General features: G+C 28.0%; 1 long non-coding RNA gene across 1 annotated transcript in view; it reads left to right on the top strand.

The window, feature by feature from the left end:
* Positions 1 to 589: 589 nt before the first annotated feature.
* LOC135954549 (uncharacterized) overlaps positions 590 to 14,246 on the top strand; it is an 82,839-nt gene continuing 69,182 nt past the window's right edge. Inside the window, exon 1 of the long non-coding RNA XR_010576264.1 lies at positions 590 to 941. This is a non-coding gene — a long non-coding RNA (uncharacterized LOC135954549). The remainder of the gene's footprint in view (positions 942 to 14,246) is intronic.

The raw sequence follows: 14,246 nt of genomic DNA, 5'->3' as shown, positions 1-14,246 counted from the left end.
TATCAATATGTTGAACCGTTTATTTCAAAATGACAGTCACCAAATTCATTTACTAAATGGAGATATTGATTTGAATATATTTAAAATAATGAGTAAGAACCCAAAGACATTTATTTAGGAGCTGAAGTGTCTCCAGCACTATATTAACATAAATTATCTCAGTCTGATTATATGTATGTACGAATTGGGTTTTTAATTTTAGTCCAAGAAAATGTTTTTTTTGTTGAAAAAAAGTTTTCTTCAAATAATAAATGGCAACACTGGTTGTGGTGGCAACATCACGCCTTTAGCTTTTGTTTTTATTTTGTATATTTTCTCATTACAAAAGCGTTGAATATTGTTGCGGTGCTGCATTTAACAATTTGTCTACAATGTTGGTGGTGGTTATGGCATCATGCCTTTTGACTTTTGTTGCCAATCATTCATATACCATCACTAACCATCATCAACATTGACGCTGGTTTATAGCGGTGATGCTTTTGTTGTTGTGTTTTTAATTTCCCTGGTATTTGTTGTTGTTGTTGTTGTTTTTCATTAACACTCTGTACAATCTGCGAAACAATATTTGTATTCAGTTGATTGCCAACATTCTTCTTGTGTGCTCGTTTCTCTTAGAATAAGAACGCCGCACGGAAAAACGGTCTAAACGAAAGCTTCGTGGCACTATAAATTTATGAGAATTATAAATAAAAATAATTTTAACAACAACAACCGAAAGCTACCAAGCACTTGAACGGTGTCGAGTCATTTAAGTGACGCGCGTTTTTTTTGGTTTTTGACATTACACATTAAAGTGTATAAAATATGACAGACACAGCGGTGTAGGAAAAAAAGTGTGTTCAACCTGAAACAGAAATAATTTCGAATGTGATGAGGCTAGTAGTGTGGTGATATATTTATTTATTTACCTGTAATATTTATATTGACATCTGCTCTTAACGGTAAAATGAATAAACGAATGTCTGCTTTTACAATTCTGAAGCGCTTGCAAGACGCTTCGGCAAATAATTTGTTATTTGTTTATTTAATTCATTATTTTTATTATTATTGAAAATTACCGCGTGTTTGTGTTTAGTGTAATTTCGAAATCGACTAGTGCTTGTATTTAACAAATCAATAAACGATTTGGAAATAAATTTACAAAAAAAAAAAGAAAATTAACAAAATTTAAAATGAAAATAATTGATGGCACAACAACAATCAATAATACCGAGTTAATGGAAAAAATAAATATAAAAATTTGTTTATTTAAACAAAGTAAATTTAAAGAGATTTTTCAATCTTAAACAAGTAATCATTTCAATTGAAAAATGTTTATAATTTAAATAGATAGTACAATTAAACTATATGTGTTTGTGCGGGTGCTTGTTTGTTTGTTTTTAAAACTAACAAAAAACACAAAAAATAATTACGCTCTTACTGTGATTTCCGTTTCCGTTAAAATTGCAAACACCAAAAATACCAATAAATCAATTAATTATCGCGATGAAAAGAAAAATATTTTTAAATAATTTAAAAATTTACAATAAAAAAGTTCATATTTTATATATTTTTGTGATCGAATTAAAAGATATATTTACATATATTTATTTGAAGTATATGAAATACATACATATTTCTTATTAAAAGAGTTTAATGTTTAAATGTGTATAAAAAATATTTAAAACAAAAAATAATGAAAAGAAAATTATTATACCTATACATATTCGTGTATTTATATAAGTTCATTAGTGTAGATTTATGAAAAGGCGAAAGCAAAAAAAAATAAAAAATAAATATTAAATAAAAACAAGATAAAGCTATAAAAATAAAAAAAAATTTAAAAAATATATTTAAAATATTAAAAAAATAAACCAGAATACTGAAAATCATCAGCAACAACAAAACTGAAATGCTCGTGCTATTTTTAAATAAATAAATAACAATTTTCGTTTTTAATTTTTTTATTTCATTTTATATACAAATATATATGTATTTATATACTAAATATAGTATAGTATACATATATATGTATTTGAGTATATTTTATAATTTATGAATGTGAATTTCGTTTGGCATTTTTTCGTTTCTTTTGTTTTTGTCATCTGTTTTAATTATAACAAGATTTTTTTCTTCTTTTTCAAAAACAAAAACCAAAAAAATTTAAAAAATATATGAAATTATTTGTAACACTTAAAAGAACTATTGATAATTATCTCTATGACGTTATATGAAATGAGAATCAGATTGCTAATACAATTCAATATTGTGTAATTATTTAAATATTTTAAATTTTTAAAAAAAGTGCAAGTAATAACACACACACACACAGAAAAAATATAGACCCACGTGCAAAAAAAATTATCTAATGTTAATACCTACAATGATTTAAATATTAGTCTTTATAGCCTTGTTGGTAACAAACAAATATAAAACTTAACCAAATGATTTTGCGAAACTAAACAAATCAGCGATCGCAAAATAATGACTATTTTTCATTAGTGATCCTTGCAGCACGGACTAACGTTAGCCGCATTAATTTATATTTGAGTTTTACTTTTTTGCTTAGTAAATTAAAAGTTATTTTTAATTTAAGGTACGGACTTGACCGCATAGGTTCAGTCGGTCAGCAGTCGGATTTACCATCTCCGATTTTAATGAAATTTACCAAATACTTAATAAATCCAATATGTTTCTCATATCAGTGACTTTTTCAATGGAAACTCATTCCGATGTAAAAATATCGCGATTTGAAAATTGAAAAATTTGTTAAAATTTTCTAAAATGATATACATACATATAATTGCCCATAACTTTGAAACTACTCAAAGACGAGCATAATTTTTGATTCCATTTTAAAGCCAAAGATATTGTCCTTTAAATGGTGTGAATAAAATTGTTTACTTCCAAAAGGTTAAAGGCCAATTTTCGGAGAATATATTTCAATGAAAAAAATATCAAAGTCATGGTGTTAAAAATTCAAAAAGAACATGGTATGAGGCCACCAAATCTCTCTACTAATCGATGGAGTATCGATTAGTTCAGGAGTTATAAAGAAAAACGTTGTTTAAAGTACGTTTTTTCATATATGTAAATTCATATAAAAATGTCATAACAAAATATGCATGTCTTTGTTCATGGTGTCTGAAAATCATTAAAAAATTTAATTTGTTCTAAGAAAATTTCTATTGTTTTTCAACAAAACAAAAAAATAAATGAAAATAATTTTCTTCAAGCCTCCTATTTCAATTTGTTTATTATGAATTCAAATCAATGAAAGCCAATCAATTACACTAGTTTACAAATCAAACATTTTTGTTTGCTCATGGAATGAAACTTATATTTTTGAGAAGAGCTAGGGACGCTAGTTAATTGACCATTTTTTGTTTCCCACCTGTACGTCAAAATTTTGAGATATATGGGTTTTTATTTTTCACCTGCCCTGAGTACTACTAATGCATACTGTAGTGTATCGAATTGTAGTAATTAAGTATTTACATTGTTTTTGGGTACTCAACACTCTGGCGAAGCTACTAGATACTTTCAGAGTTGTATTCTTTTGACAAATTCCGAAAAAAATTTACGGGAATAAAATAAATACTGTTTAAAAGTACATCTTTTCTGTAGATAAAAGTTAATAAATCGCTATTAAATACAAAACTCTAAAGTAAAAACTATTTTAAAATGTCTTCTAGAAAGTGTAAAATAAACCCAGACCATTTTTGTTTTATTTGCTGAATAATTATTCAGTCAAATCGAGGTTTTCCTATAACACAAACACTGCAAAATGCTTATTTACATTAAAAAATTATGTAAAAGCTTTAGATAAGACAAAACCAGCATTTCAATATTTATGCAGCGTGTTCCCGAGTCTTTCTGAGGCCAAAATAAAAGAAGGGATATTTGTGGGTCCTCAAATAAGAAAAATTTTGGTTGATACCAAATTTGAGTGTCTATTAACCGATGTTGAAAATGCAGCATGGAATTCTTTTAAACTTGTTCAAGAATTTTTGGGGAATAAGAAAATATTGTTGCGAATTTATTACTTAATTTTGAACTGATGGGTGTAAACATATCCCTCAAAATTCACTTTTTACATTCTCATGTGGATTTTTTCCCGGAAAACCTCGGACACATGAGTGACGAACTAGAGAGCGTTTCCATGAAGATTTGAAGTTTTTCGAGAGGAATTATCAAAGTTTTTGGGATCAGAATAAGCTAGGAGACTACTGTTGGAGTATCGTGAGGGAGACAAATGAAAATAATTATAAAAAGAGGACTAAAACACTTTACTTTTAATTTTTGTGTCCTAATTTAATGTACATTTTTATATTTTTCGTTTTTAATAAATATCTCAAAAGTTTGACGTCCAGGATTTTTTTAAATATTTTTTCCGAAGTTAGAAGACCTAAATACACAAATCCCCATATGTTTCAATTCATGAGCAAAAACCTTGTAAACTAGTGTTATTTTAATTTATGTACAAAATTGTACAGTGGTGCTATACCAAAAATTGTAGGCGAGAAGGGTGCATCAAACACACCATAAATGCTTAGAAGTATAAGTATAAATAAAAGAAAGGTTTAAACTTCATTAAAGAAGAAAAATATAAAAAAATCGTTATGCGCTCTCAAGTAGAAATGAAAGTAACGCTCAGGTCCGTTTTGACAATTCTAGTCAAAAATCATTAAAATCAACTCCAATATTCCTTCGCGAACCCAGTTCGGATGATCTAGTGGACTAATGGGAACCATGTCCCATAAGAAGAAGTGTGCAATAAATTTAAATTACGTTATTTACACTGAGAATGGTTACAGAAAAGTCTCTCAATATCTAAATAATAACAAAAGAAATTTGTACTCCTATCTTCTGAAAAGAAGTAAAGGCTAGATTGTGGTTATTAAGGGTATAGAGTCCAATGCCTTGATTTCGTTAGTCTCGCTATAGTATACGAATTGTGGTCAATATCTTCAATAGAGATACAAATTCCCCAACCATTGTTTAGAGTTGAGTTGGAGCCTGATGATAGAAAATTAAAAGGTAATGAAATTCATTCAATATTAGGGTAATCGATTCTTCGAAATTTTTTAGAAACTGGTTTTCGGTTTTTTCGAAAAATTGCAATTTAATATAAACCGATTTCGGTTTTTTAATAATAACCGGTTAACCGGTTTTTTGTGAGTAATTGATATTTTTGATTTTTTATGAATTTTATTTAATTTCAAATATCAACAACTACGTTTTAGAAACACAAATATCATTGGGTCAAATTTGACCTGGAGCTAAAATCTTAAATTTTTGTTACGCACAATTAAGTTAAATGTTTTCAGAGCTAACATATCGAGCCCTTAGCGCCAAATTATCGTAAGCGACATTTTCAAATTTTTTTATATTTTTTTTATTGCAAATGTTTTAGCTGACATTTGCGTTGTCAGAATATCAAAATTGTTAATAACTTCAAAATTATAGGGGGTAAGATTTTATCGTAAGTCAATGTTTACATTTTACAGTAAACGAATTTTATCGTAAGCGATACATACTGGTATAGAAAAAAAAGAGGGAAATAAATCTGTAACTTCTAAATGTTAAATTGGTTTGAATGAAATTTCACATGACCAAAGAAGAAGTGTTGTCGAGTTTAAGTTCTGAAGGTGGACCTCATGGGCCCACCAGAGGCGCGACCAAGGTTCTTCAAAGTAGGACACCTCGGTTATTTTATATTTTTAAAACGATACTATTTCTTCGTTAGTGTTCCGATTTCAAAAAAATTACACTTATAAAATCTTTTCATCGAGCGCTACAAAAGACCTAGTCATAGCTGTAATTTATCTCTTATAGCTTAGGAGATATTCGCATTTCCAAATATTTTCCGATTTTCTCCAGTTTTCCTTCATTAGAAAAACAACATATGTATGTGTCAAATAGAAAAAGAACTATTTAAAAATAATGACTAAGTCTAAAGTTATATGCATTTTAATTTAAAAAATTTTAAAAATCCAATTTTTCGCTAATTTTTTGGGAAAAAATAACTTTTTTTCTTTTTAAGATATCGCAAAAAAATTTCTAAAAAGATGTATAAGGAATTTATACTTTCTGAAAGCTAAGTTTTCATAAAATATTTAAAATGAAAAAAAATTAAAAATTTGAGCTACCGAGCGGACCAGGTCCATTCAAAAAACACCTATTTTTTATGTAAAATTAAACTTTATGGCAAAAATTCTCAAATCACATATTCGATATCAGAATATAGTAACCGATTTTAGATGGCCCAATATGCTTTTAATTATTTTGTAAAGCGTTCCGATAACTCCGACCCTGGTATGGATATTATAGCCAAAAAACTAAAAATTTCCATTTTTGTGATTTTTCAACACATTTTTGAGAATTGCGGGATTGCTGATAACAAAATTCAAAATATCTATTGAAAAATTCAATAAAAAACATTTTTTGTCATATTTTTCTATAAAGTATTCCATGAATTTTTAATTCTCAAAAGTTATAAATATTTTTGAAAAACAAACAAATAGTTTGAACGAAATTATATTATATCGCATCATAACATTTTTAATTCTATGTATAAATTTCTAAATAATCGAAAAAACCTTCTCCTGTAAAATTTGTGTTTTGTCGCTTACGATAATTTGGCGCTAAGGGCTCGATAAATACGTCTCTTTTCATCATACTTGCTGAACATTATATTTGTATGAAAACTGGGATTTCCCTTGTAAATACCAAAACTATTGTTTTCTTTAGATATTCATGTCAAATTTGACACATTTTGAAATTAAAATTGAGTTTTTTCTAAAATGAGTGGTTGATATTTTAAGACTTTTATTTAAATTCAAAAGTCAACAACTACGTTAGGTTTAAAAAAATGGAAAAATATATAAAATATAATATAGATCGCTTGTGACATTTTTTCTAAATATAAAAAGTCGTCTAAAATAATTGGAGTATAAGGTCTCATTAGAAAATGCGTAAACAGAGGAGGCGAACATTCTGCTAACTATCGAGGGGTGCCCAGTTTACCAAGCATTGTTGAAGAGATAGAATAAAGGGTTAAGAGGCGAAATAGTTGAACCAGTAAATCTGAACAGTAGTTCCTATCCGCCAATTTCTGGAGTTCTCACTCTAAATAAAAATAATAATGAGGTTCCAGTTTAGTGTGGAACCGTCTCCTATGCTACTATTTTGAAGTCTGATAAGAAACAACCTACTGTCCCTAACCAAAACATGTCTAACTACATGACATGCAAAATACCATACAAGAGCTTTTTCATTTTCATTTATTTATTGTATCATTACTTAATGAACTAACAATAAGAGGTTCAAATCTTATATCTAATAACTAGTATTTAATTAGTGCCGGACGAAAAATTGTTTATTCATTGTTGCTTTGATTAAATTGACATTCTTCCTTCTAGTCTTTGGATTATGTCCCACCTTCTTAATCGAATGTGGCCACGGTTATCTAATGTGTTGCGGGACAGTGGGTTTTTACAAGGGCAAGTTTAGATCTTTCTGTATATTCGCGTTTTTGATATACCAGGGATCATTCTTAAAAACTTGTTTTGGCGTCTTTGGATCTTTTCTACATTTGACGCTGAGGCCGTGTCTCACAGCTGTATGCCATAACACCATATTGGTTTTATGATCATGTTATAAAGTAGAAGTTTAAAATCTAAACTAAGCGTAGAGTTTCTGCCAATAAGCCAATTAATTTGAATTGATTTCAATTTCATTTGAGTCAACTTTGCATCTATATGAATTTTCCATGTAAGGCGACGATCGAGATGTATTCGGAGGATGCGGAGTTGGAGATTTAACTCTAAACTCAATATATTGTCCCCCACGTTTATCTGGGACTACGGAACCTTTTGAAGAATTTTTTAAATCACTAGGAGATCGTTTCTCGGCTTGTGACGACTACAACGCTAAGCATATATATTGGGGTTCTAGATTAATGAATCCCAAAGGCAGACAGCTGCACAGGAATATGGTTGATTGGACAAATTTTATATCACCTGGTCAGCCTACTTATTGGCCTTCTAATCCAAGAAAAATTCCTGATACAATAGATTTTGCCATATCAGGGAATTTTAATAGAAACTCTATCACTGCAGAAATATCTTCTGATCATTTTCCCGTTATACTAAACTATTACGGCCAGTATACTACACAATTATAATAAAATTTTTTATTAATAACAATTTTCAAATTAGTAAGTGTGTGATTTATAAACACAAACAGACAAATTATTTTAAAGTTAGTTTTTTTTTAAATTATTTCCATAGACTGCTCTTTTATACTGTAAATAATTAACAAAAAATTGTTATCCCCTGTCTATACCTGATATATTTTTATCATGATAAACGTCAAAATTGATGTCAAGATAAAAAATTATCAGGTATATCCTCCATTTATTAGTTAAGTAAAGACTCATGCTGTAAACTAAATAATTTTTAAATATCGCAAAATAAATTTTGGGCACATTTTTATACTCATGTTAACAATGTCAGCGAATGAGTAATATTGATCAATCAAAACAAGTATACTCAAAAATAATATTTAAGTATATCGCTCATTTACATCAAGATAAAAAAAATGAAGAAAATCGATTTAATTTTTAAATAAAAGGGAAATAGTACGAAGTTACAGAATTTTTGGAATAATTTTCTTAATTATTCAAATATATAACCGTATACCAAAATTCACAAGTCGAGAAGAACTCTTTCTATTCATTTGGCATACATACTGAATAACAAAATAATCGTTAGTTTCAAAATATTTCATGCGTAAGACTTATTAATTTTGCAAAAATAGAAATTACATACACTTTCACTTTCAAGAACTACAATGATATGTACAAATTTGAATATTACTCAGTTTATTTATCTACAAGAGCGAATTAGTTATAAAAGCATAAATATTGACATTCAATTTAATAATTGTCAGTTGCGACATTGTGTTGACCGACCGTGTGTTTCTTTATTAGTATCTATATCAGTGAATTTCGTTGTTTTTCAAAAAAAAAAAAAATAAATGTTGATAACTATCTATGTTGATGCTATCAACAGTTATCGCAATTAAAATATGTTTATCATTAAATTGAATTGATGTGTTTGTCTTAATTTCAGTATTATTTGATATTTAAATGATTTACGATATAATTTATGTGACTAGACAATATTTACATCGCCTAATGGCAGATATGGATTTATTCGACAATTTATTATATGTAACAGTCAAATACATACACTCCCAGATAAATTCAATATGTTCATTAGGGTGGGTGGATTTTTATAGACAAACATTTGTCAATATTATGCCATCGATTTTTCTATAGCTTTTGGCATGAAGAAAAAAATGTTCACTACGACATATCAAAAAAATTATTTTCGTGGTGCCCGAATTTCAGAAAAAGTCAATTTTACTTCCCATAAACTAGATTTTTCCACAAATTTCAACTTTGATAACCCATTTTATAGGTTGATAAATTATCTATCTATTGCTATGAATGTTATTGCCCTAATATATTTTTGAAGCCATTTTTTTGATTATTCGACTTTTTTGCACTTCTCACAAGTAGTACATAAATAAAAAAACACCTTAAAATGTTGTCAAGTTTGATTTTAATGAAATTTGGTTAAAACTAAAGGTTTTGTTTTAAAAATATTCCTACGTATTTAGAGTTTTTGTTAAACTGTTATTTGACAAATCACTTGCCAATTTAAGTGGAAACATTTCCTGTTTTTAATTGTTCAATAAGAGAGCTGATGTCGCAGCAACGTGTTAATGTTTGCTGTTGCATGATTTCACAACCAACAAACAATTTGTAGTGTTTATTCGACCATACAAAGTGTCTAGCCAAATACAGTGAACGTAAGCAAAAATATTCAGCTCTATTCAAGAAAATGTGTATCGTGATTCCATTGCGATTAAATATTTCATTAAATAAGTTTTCAAAACGATAAGTAAAAGCCAGGTTACTTTTATACCATTCACCTTCGTGAGAAGGGTATATATAAGTTTGTCATTCCGTTTGTAATTTCCACAATATAGGCCCTAATTTTGTAAATCACGTCACCAAAGTGATATTTATATGGAAAGCAAAAACAAAATTTTAAAAATTTGTTTCTGTTTTATACACAAATTCTTAACAGAACAAACGCACCAAAATTCAAGCGTTATTTGCCTTTCATAATTTGAAAATATTGTATACAAAACAAATTTTTGAAATTTTGTTTTTGCTTTCCATATAAATATCACTTTGGTGACGTGATTTACAAAATTAGGGCCACAATTTTCCGACCCTACAAAGTATATATTCTGGATCCTTATGGCTCCCTGTCTGTTGAAATCAACTTTCTGAATCCCCCAAATAACTTACATATACGATTCATACATCAATATCTCCGGAATTCTTCGGCTTGGTTGCTATTTAAAATCGATTAAATCGGTCCACAAATTCTCAGCCATATAAGGATCTGGATTACTAAGTCATTAATATAGACAATATGGATATCTAATGATAGATATTTCAAAGACCTAGTTGGACCTACAATGGGTAAAAACCGGAAAAATATTTTTTAACCCGATTTTTTTGTTCACCAAAAGTATTTTTAAATTTAAAAAAAATTTAAAAAACAATAAAAAAAATTTTAAAAATTTAAAAAAAGACAATTCGAAATTTTTTTTTCCAAAAAATAAAAAAAAACTTTGGAAAAAAATGTTGTTTACCTAAAAATTTAAAAATTTTTTTTTTAAGTATAATTTGGTGAAGTGTATATAAGATTCGGCACAGCTGAATATAGCTCTCTTAGTTGTTCAATTTAATTTAATTATATAAATTATATTTTAAACCGATTTACAGAGACACTTGTATTTTAAAGAAAAACTAGTTGGGATAACTTATGCCAAAATATGTGAATATGATAAAAGTAATACGATGAATAGCCCTGATTGATTTGAAACACTCTTATCAGTTTTCTCTGTGTAGGTCCATATTAAATTTACTTTGTTTCCCTTATGAATCAAGCTGTTTTTTATGGAGGAAGCTATTTGAATTATTAAGGGTCCTCATGTAAACGCTTAAATGCCTCGCATACTGTGCAATCTTTGTATTTTTACACTCTCGCAATATTTGTATGTACATTCTTCTGCAGAACTATGTTACGTTTGCGCGGCAAACTTGAATTGATTCTGCATTTGATGAATCAGCTGCTTTTGTTTACATTTATTTATAAGAAATAAAAATCATAATAAAAATCATTCCATCAAAGCAAAATCTTCCAAACTATGTTTGGCATTGTTTGTTCCAAAGATGTAACTTTCATTATAAATTTTTAAAAATTAAATTTAAAGCTTTTGTTGAATTTGGCATTTTTATCAAACAGAAATTTGCTGTATAAAATTGCACAAAATTTTAAAGTTGGGTTGATGAAACACGTCGCGCGTTTAAATGAGTACCCTTATTAATTCATTAAATAATAATGAATCTTTGATACGACATACTTAAAGTCTTGATATATAAATGAAAATATATGATGGTAAGATTGAGGTTTTTATGATTTTATTATTTGTTCTTACACTATATCATATTACATCTTCGGATTTCGATCCATCAGTAAATACAAATTTATGTTGTTCTTGAATGCCCTTAAATAATGTTCTAACTTGTGAGGGATTTTTTGTTAAAATTGTGGATGGAAGTATTTATATGTTTAGGGGCATAATTTCTGGTATTAACTCTAAAAAGTTTTAAGTTAATATTGATAGCATTTCAATTTAATTATCCTGATAGTGGGCTAGATTTTTTGAATTTTCTTTGTCTTATTGTTTTTATTGATTATGTCATTTAGTAGAATATTGCGATTTGCGCGGAAAGAAATGCCAGTTTAGCTATACTAATATTCAGTTGTGTTTCCAAAGATGAACTGTTCGATTCGTAAAACATGTTTTTACATGTAGTTGTGCGAAAAGCTGCCAGAGAATTTCGGACAATAAAATAAAACAAACTTGCTAACAGTTATCTCGTTCCTTATAAATTGGGAACATGTAAAAAGGGCCGTATTTTTAAGTTTTTTTCACAAAAAAAAACCCGTAATATTTTCTTTTGTAGAAAAAAATAAATTTCGGGACTATATAAAATTTTTATATGATCCGGAAAGAGAACTTAATGCAAAAACGTTTAAAGTAAAATTTGTCTCACTTATACCCGTAATTTCAACAAATAGGTATCCTTCAGTGCTTAGTTACTTATAGAGTAAATATATTTTGAAATTTTTCCCCGTAGATATTGATTTGAAATTAATGTCAAGTTACCTTTTAGGTAAATTTATCTGCTGGGTCTTTTACACCGTAGATATTAGGGTATTCAATTATTCGATTTTTCTCTTGTTCGAATAAAACGAATAATTCGAATAAGAGATTTAAACTTGTTCGAATAAATCGATCACACGTTTAAAATTAATCGAATTATTCGAATAATTTATTTTTTTTTTTAAAAAAGTAAAGAATGACGTTTTGATGTCGGTTTTTTAATATTTTGTTGTTAAAGAAAAACAAAAAATAACGTTAAAGTTAACAATTCAAGTATTGATAATGTTAAAAAATATTCGAAGACAAAGTCCATTATTAAATTTTCAACAGGAATATTCTGATCAGATTAACTCCCGAACAATCTACAAAACAATTGACTAGCAAACCCTTTAGTTTCCATTTTGGAGCTATGCTTTAACAAATTTGAGCTAGTTGGACATGATCCTGAATTCAAATACAATTAAACGTATTAAGAACTTTTTTATGTCGTTCATTAATTCGGGTTTAAAATTGAATAACTAATTCTTTAGTAAATTAATTATTCACTATTTCTAAATTATTTATAACAAATTGTATTATACATCAAGCTCTATCAACGTTGCCGAATCTTTGCTTAAAAAAGTGGTCTTGGGGAATTACACAATAAAGGGAATCTGTCCAAAGTTTGATATCATTGTCAGTGAACGTGGCTAATTTGAAGTCAGTCGAAGATGTTCAAAATCATGTATATGACGAACTCTTGCAACAAAACGTTAGTTTGCAATATTTGTGTTTATCATTCGATTTATTAAATATTTTGCAACACTTATGTACGCGGTTAATAACATCACTTATATATATTTTAATATCATGGCCTTCATCTATTTCAATGTAATCATTATAAATGTCATCCTCAATATCACTTTCGACGATCGTTTCAAAATCACATTCTCCATCACATTCAACTCCACTTGTGATTCTCCTAATATTTCGCCAGCTAAATAACAAATATTTTATTCCGTAACTTTTATTTTGATTGGTTCAAGTCCTAAGTTAAAAATTTTGAAAGATTTGTTTTTAGAATTGTAACTTCTTGCAGTAATATTTATATGTTTATAGAAGGAGCTATCGGAACACTCATCTACAGTGATCGAAAGTCCCTTTGTCTTTAGTTATTTGTCGAATTTCAGAAACAATACAATTTTTGTGAGTCATTATTACTTATTTAAATTTGAAATTATGAAAAATTTTAAGCAATTTAATAAATTTAAATATACATATATGAACATTTATTCGTTTTATGCGATTATTCTACATAAAATTTTTCGAACTATTCGTTATTCGAAAATGGCCGTTTTAAAATTGTTCGAATAATTATTCGATTAATCGAACGATCATTAGTCTAATGAATACCCTAGTAGATATATATTTGTTGAAATTACTGGCATTAAGCGAGCATAACACCCCCGCCTATCCAAACTTGGCCAATTAATAAAAAAATTCTTTTTGATTAAAAATTTTAAAAAAGCGATGTCTCTTGAATACGTACAAAGTTTTTTTTTACTATCATGCCAATACACAGTAGGCACATTTCTAGAAACAACTCAGTTTTTGGAACACATTTTCCCCATTTTAGGAATTTCGGCATTTGAGAATAAGAAAGGACGTTTGGATCTGCATTAGTTCCAAATTTTGTTATGATATCTTCAAGCGTTAATATTTTACATTAATTAATATTTTATATTTTTGTTCATGGAAATTCACCATATTATAGTTTTTTGAGTTTTTTTATGGTAAATTACGTCCGATAATTTATAAAACTATAAGGTTTTCACCAATATCAAATACTTATATAAAAAGCATATATGCATACATGGTTGTGGTAACCATAAACTAAGAGCAACATATTATGATCAGATTTAAGATTGTAGTCCAAAACATATTATGATCATTATTAGTATCATTAA

Source organism: Calliphora vicina, chromosome 3, assembly GCF_958450345.1.
Source record: "Calliphora vicina chromosome 3, idCalVici1.1, whole genome shotgun sequence".
Classification (NCBI taxonomy): Eukaryota; Metazoa; Arthropoda; class Insecta; order Diptera; family Calliphoridae; genus Calliphora; species Calliphora vicina.
The sequence above is the reverse complement of the archived record's forward strand: the minus strand, read 5'-3'. Positions and strand labels throughout refer to the sequence as shown.